Source organism: Arctopsyche grandis, chromosome 13 (assembly GCF_051622035.1).
Source record: "Arctopsyche grandis isolate Sample6627 chromosome 13, ASM5162203v2, whole genome shotgun sequence".
In the NCBI taxonomy this organism is placed as follows: Eukaryota; Metazoa; Arthropoda; class Insecta; order Trichoptera; family Hydropsychidae; genus Arctopsyche; species Arctopsyche grandis.
The window spans coordinates 15223829-15236965 of record NC_135367.1 but is presented as its reverse complement, the minus strand read 5'-3'; the positions used below and the strand labels follow the sequence as shown (position 1 = coordinate 15236965).

At 32.8% G+C, this 13137-nt stretch overlaps 2 protein-coding genes across 2 annotated transcripts in view; one reads left to right on the top strand and one right to left on the bottom strand.

The window, feature by feature from the left end:
- LOC143920789 (uncharacterized) overlaps positions 1–13137 on the bottom strand; it is a 228593-nt gene that overhangs the window by 79350 nt on the left and 136106 nt on the right. The gene's annotated exons all lie outside the window — the stretch shown is intronic.
- LOC143921295 (protein cortex-like) overlaps positions 1–13137 on the top strand; it is a 201751-nt gene that overhangs the window by 54810 nt on the left and 133804 nt on the right. The window lies entirely within an intron of this gene.

The following is a 13137-nucleotide window of genomic DNA, read 5'->3' as shown; positions in this document are numbered from 1 at the left end:
CAAAACTAGCTTTCAACTCAAACAATACATCCTTACCCAAGCAGGTACTCGTACTACCCGAAGTCGAGTAATTTAGCATCCTTACTCGTATCGTGTCAACCTGGCATAAGAGTGTACTAGTTTAAAAGCTGCATGTTTATTTACGTTCAAACATGTGTATATAAATAAACTTTTTAGCTGCACTAAACTAAGATAAAATTTCCCGAAAACGATTTTATTTGGGTTAAAATATAATGAGATTTTTTTCTGTAAAGGAAAATTTAAATATTGTAATGAAAGTACACATGTTTATTAAATATGGAAAGTATCATAAGGATTTTAAGTCAAAAATATAATATCTACATATAGAAGCAAACATAAATAAGGAAATATAATGAACATGGAGTTACAAATCAGTGATATCTTTGGGGTCGTCTATATGTAAGTGACAGCACATCTAATGGGTAGGAGAGAGGTTTTTAATCTGAGAGAATTATACTGAAATCGATAGCTTTCATAGCTACTTACGAAGGGGGGAGAGTATTGCCAAAAATGTGATGATGTGGAAGGGGGTGAAAAAACTTCATTTACGATTGACCTATTGATATGCAACATTTAAATTGTATTGGACATAAGCTTAAATTATATATATATATATATATATATATATATATATATATATATATATATATATATATATAAATCTATTACACATTGTATGTATATTGAAAGAAGAAGGAATATGAAACACACGAGAAGAGAAGCTGTCGTCAGTTCGACATCTACCAGTTAGCCATCGACCCAGAGAGATTGATGCAAAGTGGTCCGGGGTGACGTAGACCCACCGACGAGATTTATGCGAGATCACAAATCCACCTGCCGGTCTCCTCCTCTTCCTCCTCCTCCTTCTCCTTGGCTTAATTGGAACGTCCGTGGGAAGCGCGGCTCCCACACTTTAACACTTCTTGACGGCCGGACACATAAAAAACCGTCGCAGTCGTCAGTGTCTCTGTCCGTTCTTTTGCATCGGTGAATTTAACAGTTCTCGAATATCGTCATCTGATCAGAGGGGCACACCTGCTCGATGACACCGGCCATTGGCCATTTGCGGCCGAGGCGCAAGAATGAGGATTCTTGAATGTTCTTGGTCGCGAACACGCGAGCTCTAATCAATCAACGCGAGGAATCGTTCGTTTGTTGGAACACGTTCACGTCTACTGATACGCACACGTCTACTTGTTTCTCGCTTCTCTGTGTACGTACTTACGAAAGGGTGATTCGATAGTATCTACACTATATTTTATATCATCCATTAAATAAATAAAAATCAAAACAAATAAATTTTATGTAAAATTACCATATTTTCAAATTAATTTCACACCAATAAATATGATAAACCGTTTGTAAATATTATAATACTAGTGTTTTTACCCGGATTCGCTCGATATTTGTAATATAAACCGCTTTAACATGGCCAATCTAATAGTAAACATTTTATTAAATTTATTTGAATACAGTTTTATATTATTTAAATTTATTTGAATATTCATTTGTTTTTTTATTAAATCTATGACCCAAACTAACAAACATACATACAAAGTCTCTTTCGAAATTATATATTAGATGTAGAATACATATGTATATATATTAACATGAAGAATTTCTACACATCTACATCAGCAGTTTGGCTTAGTGATAGCGTATATATTTAGCATCACTGAGGTCATAGGTTCGTGTCCTCGCCACTGCTGGTTAGATTTGGGGGTTTTGTGACTCCAAATCGATCGTTTCTCTATCAGAGTTTGCCAATTTTATCTGATCATTGCTGAAACGGTTCCTGAAAATTGGTATTAAAAAAATCTAATCCTGTTGTCACAAAAATCTGCCTGTGTATAATTTGTATTAATTATACACAGTAATCTGAAATCCATAGATGTCACTATGATTATTATTTCTGATTAATTGTTATATTCTATATATTCTGATTGTATATGTATGTATTACTGTATTTCTGATTTCTGATTGTTTATGTATTTCATTAACGTACACCCGTCGCATTGGAGCAAATCTGTAATGGCGAGTGTGTATTGATTTGTGACAATAAAATAAAATAAAATAAAATATACAGAACGTGGAACTGAGTGTTATGAAATATCCATCGGTTCTAGATTTTGAATCAAAGTTCCCTCTAAGACGAGGGGTTGCTGCGCGAAAAACTAAAAGGCTGAGTAGGTCAAATCAAAAAATGTGCGGAAAATTTTTACCCTATACAAACTTTTTGTGTTACAATTTGTGTTACATACATACATATATACATAAATCATTAAAAAATCATCGATTATAAAATATTTAATTTTTTATATTATTTAAAATGGTACCCCAACTTATTTAAAACCGCGCATAAATGAAAAAATATTAATTTCGATTTCTATTTAGACTTCGACTTTGCCTTCAACTTTCGGTTTTGACTTCGATTTCAATTTTCTTTATGTAAGCGTTCACGTACAAAAATATAGGAAACGTTATTAAGTTTATCGGTAAATGAAATTTGACGGTAAATTGCAATCCCACCGCCAGACTGATTGATATTCTGTTGGTTAAGAAACATCACAGAAAATTGTTAACTGTGTGGATATCATAAGCTCTAGCAGTAACAAATAAAGCAAGACATGGATGAGCTGAAGAAAATATTTAAAATACATTGACTGAAGTTTGGGTAAAATAGGCAAAAATGGAAATGATATTAGAAAGGATTTTATCTAACAGTAGATGATACATGGCTGACTATAACGATGCTTCAACACTAAAAAATAATTATAATTAAATCTGTAGTATCAAATGAATTGAGTAAATAATGTCGTATTTTGATGAGAACCAAGTCGTAGCTTTTTTATGTATGTACATGGATGTGAAAATTTAACAAATGGCAAACAGTTTTATGGTGCAAAATGGTACATTTATATATAATACTTTTAAATCGAATGGATGTTTTATACATGACGTATTAGGAATAATCCACAAAGATAGACTTTGACGTCGGACCGTGTCTTTGGTCAATGAGGAAGGCTACTGCGGCTACCAGCTCTTGAAGATAGCCATCGTCATCGTCCGACCAGAGACTTCTCTAGGACCGCATATGGCCAGGCTATTTAGCCACTCTCCTCCTCATAAATTGTCTCCGAGCAGATGGTATCTCACTCGGTGGTCGCAAGCCGCCGCCGACACTTGTTAAAAATGACAAATTATAGTCTTCGACCATGGCGAAAAGTCTTCGCAAAGAGCCGCTCGCGCATGTTTCCGTATTTAGGAGGTATGGCGAAGGTGTGTCTTATCGATCTGCCCATCTCGGACTTCCGCCATTGTAATTTTTCCCCTCGTCTTGAGCTTATCTATCTCCGTCTCGACGACTAGTTCGATCCAAGTGTACATTTTCCAAACGGTGCCCCGCTTCGATTCTCGACACAATGCTATTCGAAAAGCCGTTACTTAAAAGGTATATTATATGTATGTTTCGTTTTGCTCTCGTCGAAATTTTAATACAATGTTATAGGCAACACCCGAAGGCTTTTTATTCAGATACGAGAAATTCAATGGAATGTAAATGCTTTTTTACACTCTCCACCACGCTAATAAATCAATTGAGATTCTGCAGCTCTAATGCTTTTATAATTGACTACAAGTACGTGTATAGTGTATAATAAAAAAAAATATATCACATATTATTCGTTCGAAATTGAATTCGTTACACTTTAGCAACTGTGATCATGCGCGATAATGTATCGTACGAGCTATAAAAAAATTAACATTCACATTGAAACATAATATAATAGAATGTATTATGGTTGTGTGTTTATAGAAAAAAAAACGTGGTATACTCTGATATATAATACATATCTTCAGAATTACGAAATGATCGATTGATGTGCAACGTGCATTTTATAAGTGGGTTTGTAAAAAAATGATGTTGCAGAAACGATTCGCATTTTATTCGTCACCATTTCAACATCGACCGTTATAATCCAATACTCGTTGGCTTAAAAGGATCAAATCTGTTCGTAAATTGATAAGACTTTATGGTACAAAAAAAATCAATTAAATGAATTTAAAAATATTTTTATATGATATCAGATGAATGCATTCCAGACATACAAACATACATACATAAGAATAAAATATATTTCATACGACAAAATGGATTTACCATCTAACTGGTCAGATTCAGTCAGCATGGACTCGTATTCTTTTTTTTGTCGTATTCCGTTTCTTTCATCTACTTTTTGAATATGATTTACAAAAACCTAGGTTTTCAATATGACGTGATTTTGATGTATTCACAGTACTGTTTTTCTTGAAAACGTCACTTAACTAGTAATTTATTTATTTATACAGGTACGCACCCATTTTTTACTTACACGACATCTATGGTCATATGTATTATCAAGGCCAATTACAAATATCGATCATCAAACATTACAATCATCATAAAGACATTTATGTACAATTTTTTTGCAGTATTTTTAAATATTAACAAATTATGAGATGCTGTGAACTCAAATTTTGTGAGACAGGATTGCCGATTTGGTGGAATCGTTATCAACTGAATCAGAACAATTGAAAAACTCTGAAAGGAAGCAATCAACCTTGTAGTCACGTATCCAACGTCTAGCCAGCAACAAAGCCAGGGATAGATCCGTGATCACATAATCGAAAGGATTACATGCTAGTCACCAGTGGCGGCTCGTCCTAATGGGCTGCCGGGCTGCAGCCCCTCCTATAAAATTCTAAAATATATTAATAATACATTTAATATTTTATTTATTAATGATATTTTTTTTATTAGTTGGATGGACGAACTATTGGGGCCTTCGACAGAGTAAATATTACTTACAATATCACCCATATCCAAAAGGGTGATATTGTAAGTAATGTTGACCGTTTCGAAGACCCCACTAACTTGTATGGTGACAGATGATTTAAAATGTTGTTGTACTGGCTGTAAAGTTTTACAGCGCCGCCCTGAACGCCACGCAGCCCGGAGTTGCGGAACGAGAAAGAGAAAGAGCTATTTGCAACTGGCAGATAGCTCTTTCTCTTTCACTCACTCTGGCGTTTTGGGCTGGATAGTCGGCAGCCTTCGCCTGTTAAACGACATTCATCTGTCAGTTTGTTTAAGATTTCGCGCGCTTGATCTTACATTTGATTAGTTGAATCGCACGATCACAGCTTTATTCGTTTTCGTTACTCTTAATTGGTTGTGTACGAGCCCTCATCAAATCTTCGGTGAGTCGTTTTCATTTTGATAACAGCAAACTTTTTTCAAATCTGCTTAACTTTTTCTCGTAATTTTTATTTAAATATATTAAGTTTTTTTTTCTTTTAAAAATGGAAGAAAAAAAGAATTCAGTAAAATATTTACAAAATTTGCACTTTTCGCGACTAGAACTTACCGAAAAAGTCGCTATAAAAGCATTAGGCTGCCTCACGCCCAATTTAATTATTTCACAGCCTGCAACTAGTAGATCTTTTAGTTACTCGCGAAAATTTAATCCAGACATTTATAAAACAGGAGTTATTGACTTAAAACATTTAAACGATAAAATTAAATAACACGAGGGAAGTGTCGAACACTTAAAAAATGTGTGTAATCTCACGATTTTGGGATCGGCTAACATAAAAACCCATTTAAGCGAAGCTTGTCGGCGGGAAATAGATAAGCATAACGAAAACGTCAAAAAAATCGGGATGTTTTATTTAAAATTATTGATTAAATTTTGCGGTAAATTTGAAATGCCAATGAGGGGACACGATGGAACAGATAATTCAAAAAATCCAGGAGTTTTTCGGGGGCTTCTAGAATATTCACAAAATTTCGACGATTCTTTAAAAAAACATTTTCAAACTTCTTCGGTTTTTAAAGGGACATCAAAAACTATTCAAAATGAACTTTTAGATTTTATTTTGAACGTGTGTAGGGAACAAATAAGTGCTGAAATAAAAAAAAGCAACTTATCTAGCTGTTATGGCAGATGAAACAACCGATGTATATATGTACATTGTCAACAGGTTAATGTTTTTCGTTACGAATTAGGGGGTAAAGTTTTTGGGGTTTTTTTTAATCCGGAAAATAAGAGCGCATGCATTACTGAACAATTAAAACTAGTTTTAAACGATGACAATTAAAAACTTATTGCTCAAACTTACGACGGTGCCGCTGTAATGAGCGGAGAGAGGGGAGGTGTACAGAAAATTTTGAAACAAACTTATAAAAATGCACACTTCGTTCACTGTTATGCTCATCAACTTAATTTAGTTGTTGAGAAAGCCGGGTCGCGAAACCAGCAAGCGCGAATTTCTTTTAGAAATCTTACTGGAGTAGCAGCGTATTTTTCGAAATCTTCATCGCGTTTGGACGCACCCCTTTAATGGGTGGTGAATTTTGCTAGTTTTTTTTTCAATAGTACTTAAATCCACATGTAAGTGGTCGTACGCTAAAAATTTTGCTTATTTTGTCCTGTTATGACATGATAGAACAATTATGGTGACATTTTTTAGACATCTTTTCAGTGCAGCCCCGCCACTAAAAATTATCACGAGCCGCCACTGCTAGTCACTGATCTATGTTGCTAGTTATTTAAGTAGTTTGAGTCAGAAGGTCACATTTTTTTTTGTTTTGAATACATTTTTATGGATGTAGTAATATAAAATTTTTCCATAATTCGTGATAGTAAGTAATATTGGCGCATTGTCGAATCCTAAAGCATTATGTGAAAAAATTTGAACTATCAAAACTCAGCTGTTAGAGCTTATATATAATTTATTGGAGAGTAACCTACATATGTACATATGCAATTTTTTATTCGAATATGAATAATCGATAGATAAAGTATATTACAACTAGTAATACATTTTGACGGTAACATAGTACATATATTTAAATTTTAGACCAACAAAAATCGTCAAAGCTAATAATTTAAATGAATATTTTGGAAATACTGAATTAATGAGAGGAAAATTTTAAATGAAATTATTTAAAAGACTAGACTAATATTTTTAAATAAGTAATTATTTTAAAAACTATGAACAATTTTATATATCTAATGATGTCATATTGAATATTGTTTGTAAATTTGGTCATAACATTATATGTACATGCATATAAATGTAAAAAAATCTAATTTTTCAAAAAATTAAGAATCAGTTACATACAGTATCATTTAAATACAATTTTAATACAAATCAACATAATGCTGATCAGTGCTATATTGCACATTTATATAATTAACTTTAATATAAAATCCTTACCATCTTTCATGTATATTTGACTGGTGTTGATTATAAAAATGCACTCAATAATTACAAGTTAATTTAATGTGATACCAGAAGTGATCCACGTACAGTACCGTATCAAATTAATTCCGTCAATTTGTGTGTACATACATATGTATGTATATGCTATATTTTTTAATTAGCAAATTAATCATTTTAAAACATTGAAAAAACCCATGTATGTCTGTATATCGATCATTCGAAAGCTCGATCCAAATCTACATTTGGATCGAGCCCAGCATACGTACAATTCAATACCTGTAACATTCCAGTCTAATTACATAATACATACATGCCGACATTCCCAAAAGGGAAGCCTCCAGTGAATTGAGCAGGATTTGCCGGCAATCAAGAGCGGCCGATTGTCTGTGACCCCTGCGCGAAGGATATTTGTCTAGCGGTGTTTGTTATGGTGAGCCCCATAAAAGGAGATTCGCGTGGCTCGCGCCCCAAACGAGGACACGAGCGTTCGCCATTTACTATTTACCATTGCCGGCAGAATTTGCCATCCCATGAACACCCATTAGAGGGCCGCGGTGGTCTCAAGATTGATCGCCGACTCCGACAATGAGGACTATACATACATACACTGGATGGTAATGGATGGTCCTCATTAACGGACACTCCCCGGCTCCCGATGGCAAATTTACTTTTAGGCGAGTTTATTCGCCGCCACAAGATATATTGCACGCCAGCTTCCGTTCGTCATTCTGCTACGTGATATTTGGCATTTCGATTTTCTAGTATAATATATATGTACATACATATATGTATATACTATATACATGTGCCTAGTATATTTTAATTTCCCACGTTCGTTTCTTGTACAAAATCGTTAATTGATTATATGTATTTAAGAGATAAATAAACATTTAGCTACATACATATACGAGTATAAAGCAGTTAATACTGAATTCGATTTTCTTTATGTACATATAGAACATCGAATATACCTAAATATTAAATGTTTTCATATATAATATTTGCTAACTCTGATCTCATGAATGATATGTACATACGAGTGTGTAGAATGAACATATTTTCAACAGAATCTCATATTTTGTTCTAATTTTTTTCAAAAATAGAGTTAAGATCAAAATAGTAAAGCATAAAGGATATACATATAATAAAGGCTATGATCAAGTCTCGTATATTTTAATGGAATATAAGATTTAAAACTGTTGGGGTCCTCAGCGATAAATTTAAATTCTAAATCCAAAATGGTTGATATTTTTTCATATACATATGTATGTATATCTATCTTCATCATTTGCAGCCGTTTGTTATCCACTGTTATTTGAAGCGAAAATACAAAAGATAAACTTAGCTTAAAATGGCTTAAGTTACTAGAAGTTACTAATTACTAATAGCCAGCAGCATGGCTCAGTCGTTAAGCTTCTGCTTAACACTGAGAGGCGCCGAGTTCGATTCCTTGAGCTGACCTCGATTGAAAAGAATTTTTCTGAGTATATCTGTAATGCTGCTGGTCAGACCAGGATTTGTGACTCCTGGTTGATCGTTTCCTATCAGAGTTTGCCAATTTTCTCTGATTTCATTGTTGAAACGATTCCCGATTAAAAATTGGCTAAAAATCCTTCCTACCCACTATGTCACCACTATTTGAGTATGATTAATGTAAATATTACAATAAAAATGTATGTACAATTCATAGATGTCTCGTTAATTGTCGAGTTTAAGTCAGTGTCTCGTAATTTAGCGACTTATATAATAAAAAATGCTGTATTGTTTGTAATTTGGCCAGGAAGGCGCATTGGGGTTTACCTGTAATGCCTTCCTGGTATGAAATAAAAAAAAAATTAAATTAAATTAAATTAAAAATTAAATTAAATTAATTCATTGGATAGACTATTCTAAATTTTAACCACTCTATTTGAAAAGAAGTATGTATGTATGTATGTACATTTCACTTATTTACACTATTGTGAACCATTCGAGTTCTTTTGTAAAATTTTATGTGCTATTTTACATGAATAGGTTTTCAAAATTAGAGTATTTTATTATAGGTACATTTGTATATGTTTTTAATTATATGGGATTTTTAGACTCAACTATGTATTTAAAACATGTAGCTAATTAAAATAAAGTGCCGATAAAGAACTTTTGTAATACAATATTTCAGAATAATTAATGTTTTCCACCAAACCATCGAAATTGATAACATCAGTAAAAAATATCATCTTTTTAATTAACATACACACATACATATAGTCACATACTTTAATTCCAATTATATTACGAAATGAGAACGTGAGTTAGCTTATTATTCTACATAAGAATCCATAGTACACATTAAATTTATATTCCTACGAATTTCACAAAGAGACATCGACGCACGATAATTGAAACCCATTCAGTCAGTACAAATTGCATGTTTAATTTTTTCGCAACGGCAAAAACCGTTTGGACTCGACCAGCATCACGTTACAGTCATTTTAACACACGGCGGCCGTTAAGATAAGCAGCTCGCGTGTCTATATAGGCGAGTCGAAAGTGTTTAGTGGGTACTACATACATACATACATAATATAATACATACATACATAGATATATGTATCTACTACCTACTGGTGCGGCGGCTCGAGTAAAGTTATGTGACCTGTGACCCCTTGGCAAGCCGTTTTACGGTTGTAATGCTTATCGCATCACTTTAGTGTCATGTTAGCATAACCTTGCTCCTACACATCTCGTGATGCATACGTGCAACCGCCTCTGGAAAGTACCTGCCCGGTGAATTTACATATACATATGTATGTTTGTATACATATATACAAAATACATTTAGTTAAGATATAACAGCACCGATATATGTACATATAACTATAATATACTAATTGTGCCTGATATTTCATTGTGGTTTTTGATGAACGATTAACCAATTTATAGATATGCATACATATGGTCGAATTGCATATAAAATATCTGCATTTGAAACAACATAGATGTATCGCTTTTATATGAAAATTTATTTATTTTAAGTGTCTACTTACAGTTTTGTTTGATTAAGATCGATCCTCCATGCTGTGTATAATCCAATAATCTGAAAAGAAAAAATATCGATTATTTTTAAAATAGAGAAAAAGCGACTCCATTGTCAAAGTTTCATTTATTAACTAATAAAGAAAGATCTCACGTTTATGTAAAAGATATAAAAAGCTGTCGCAAACAGTCGACCAGTATAAACTGGTCCAACGAGGCTGATTCAGAGCACCAATTATGGAGATTCTTAATTTTTATCGACCAACAATAAAACTTATTTATCGAGTTATAACATTAATTAATTTATCAATTGATATGTTAACAAAAATACACTAGAATAAAATACATTAATATGATATGAGCCGTTATATTTGAAGTGGCATAAGTCAAATTTTCTTCATTTCGAGAAATATTTCGCAAAACATTAAATATAGTATTTTGCGTTTAACAATATTTATTTTAAATAAGTGAACCATAAAGGAGGTTTGTAAAAATAATGGTAGCCTGTAATACGTTTATTCTGTTTTTACGAGATTCTGGACATATCGAATTAAAATAAATGGTAACAATTTGTGAATTAAGTCAAACAGAAATAGTGTTTTTGGAACTGAAAATTGGCCTTTCAAATATTTATTTATAATTTATATAACGGCTCATATTGGATTTATCCATTCAAATTCAAAAAAACTTATCATACTTGATCAATATGCCTTTATTGAAAAATAATATTTCTGAACTGCAAACATCTGCTTTTGATCGAAAATTTTGATATAAAACATTTTTAATTGTAATTATAAAAATTAACTATCTTTCTTAAAAGCAAGCCTTCTTCAATAAAAAGTTTCAATGAACCTGGTTGCATATTTAAGTGAAAGAAAGCTTTCAAAAAGCAAAAAGGTCAAGTACAGTGTCGTGGTCAAGAATCAAGTATCAAGAGTCAATCGTTGAGTAAAAACTTGATGTTTCAAAGAGATGGATCAAGATATTGATATCCCAAATTGTATAAGAACATACATATGTACATAAATAAAGTGACAATTGCATTCAATCAGTTCTAAGCAAATTTAAATATAATTTAAATTTATATTGAAGTATAAATTTAGTTCAAAAAAAGTCAATAGATAGATTTAAGAACATACATATGAATAACCAAAATATATTTGGATGCTACATTATATTTAAATCTATTATATGATGAATGGTAGTCTCAAATGTTGTAGTAATAATTATTAGAAACTTTAATTGAAAAACCCTATTTATTACCGACATTGTACAGCAAGCAGGCCGTTGTATATTATACGAGTGTTTTATTTATATGAAAAAACCAGATTTATTTATAGTAAAAAGCGCACTGCTATAGAAAAGCGTATCTCATGTCAAACTCATAATTTAATTGTACAGTTAGTTATATAGTGGTGCGGCATTTTTTCATACTGGCGAGTAAAACCGACCAATTGACCACATTTTTTACACGCTACTTCTCTTTACGCACAGATCGAGTGAGATGTAATAATTAGAAAATAGCGCGAAGGTAGCATGTTTGAAAATTGCATCAAACGACCACGGAGAACGTTTTTCCAACGACTCGAGTAGTATCGCCACTTTTTGTTCACGCATTTTTTACCCATTTTGTTCATTTTTCCTTCGTCACCACGAGACGGCCGAGTCGGCAACGTGTCACAGAATCTGCAACATGTTGATGGTGCGATATGTGTCCGCAAGAGTGACCAATCAACTCGTCCTAATTGGATAATTATACGAGGGAAAACGAACACAAATCACCTTTCCTCGACAATCGGACTCAATTAGTCCGACTGACTGATGATTACTCATGCAACACACAACGCCAATGAATGCATCGCCACCAAATATGGACCAAATTTTTTTCTTAAACTTTTCGCACGGCGGTGATGGTTTATATTTATTTTATTTATTTATTTTATGACAACACATACTAGGAAGGCATTACAGGCAACCCCAATGCGCCTTCCTAGCCAATTACATATATTGCAGCATTTTTTATTATATACATAAGTAACTGAATTACGAGACACTGAAAAACTCGCAAATCAATGAGACATCTATCAAATCGTACACAAAATTATTTATTGCACATTAATCAAACATAAATTATTGGTGACATATTGTATATATAGGAAGGATTTTGGGCAATTTTTACCGGGAACCGTTTCAACAATGAAATCAGAGAAAATTGGCAAACTCTGATAGGAAACGATTAACCTGTAGTCACAAATCCAGGTCTAACCAGCAGCATACTCTGAAAAATTCAATTTTACTCGAGGCCCGACCTGGGATCGAATCCGGCACCTCATGACCCTAAGCAGAAGCTTAACAACCGAGTTAATGTGCTGGCTATATGTACATTGTACATATGTACATACTTTGTAGGTTTGCGACGCGGTCGTTAATTAATTTAAATATCGTTATATTGGACGCTGCAACAATGTAAAACTAATATTGGTATATTTAAAGTTTATTAATTATCAAATTTAGTTTCCTAGATATGTATGTATGTATGTATGTATAAGATATATGTTACAAAAAGCATATGTTGGCTATTTAACATCGGAAATTAAGTCATCAAAAATCTAATTTTGCAGAGTCAAAGCGATAATTATGTTTAGAAATTAATATGTTCTTCGTGAAAAAGATTCCTTTTAGTATAATTACGATACAACTACACGACCTAATCACAGCAAAGCGTATTTCTATTTTTTGAAAAGCTGTCAATGTACTTAAAGATATATTAAAAACAAAATTCAATATGTTTGTCGTTTCTTGGAATATAGCAGTACGATACGAGTATCCAGTAGG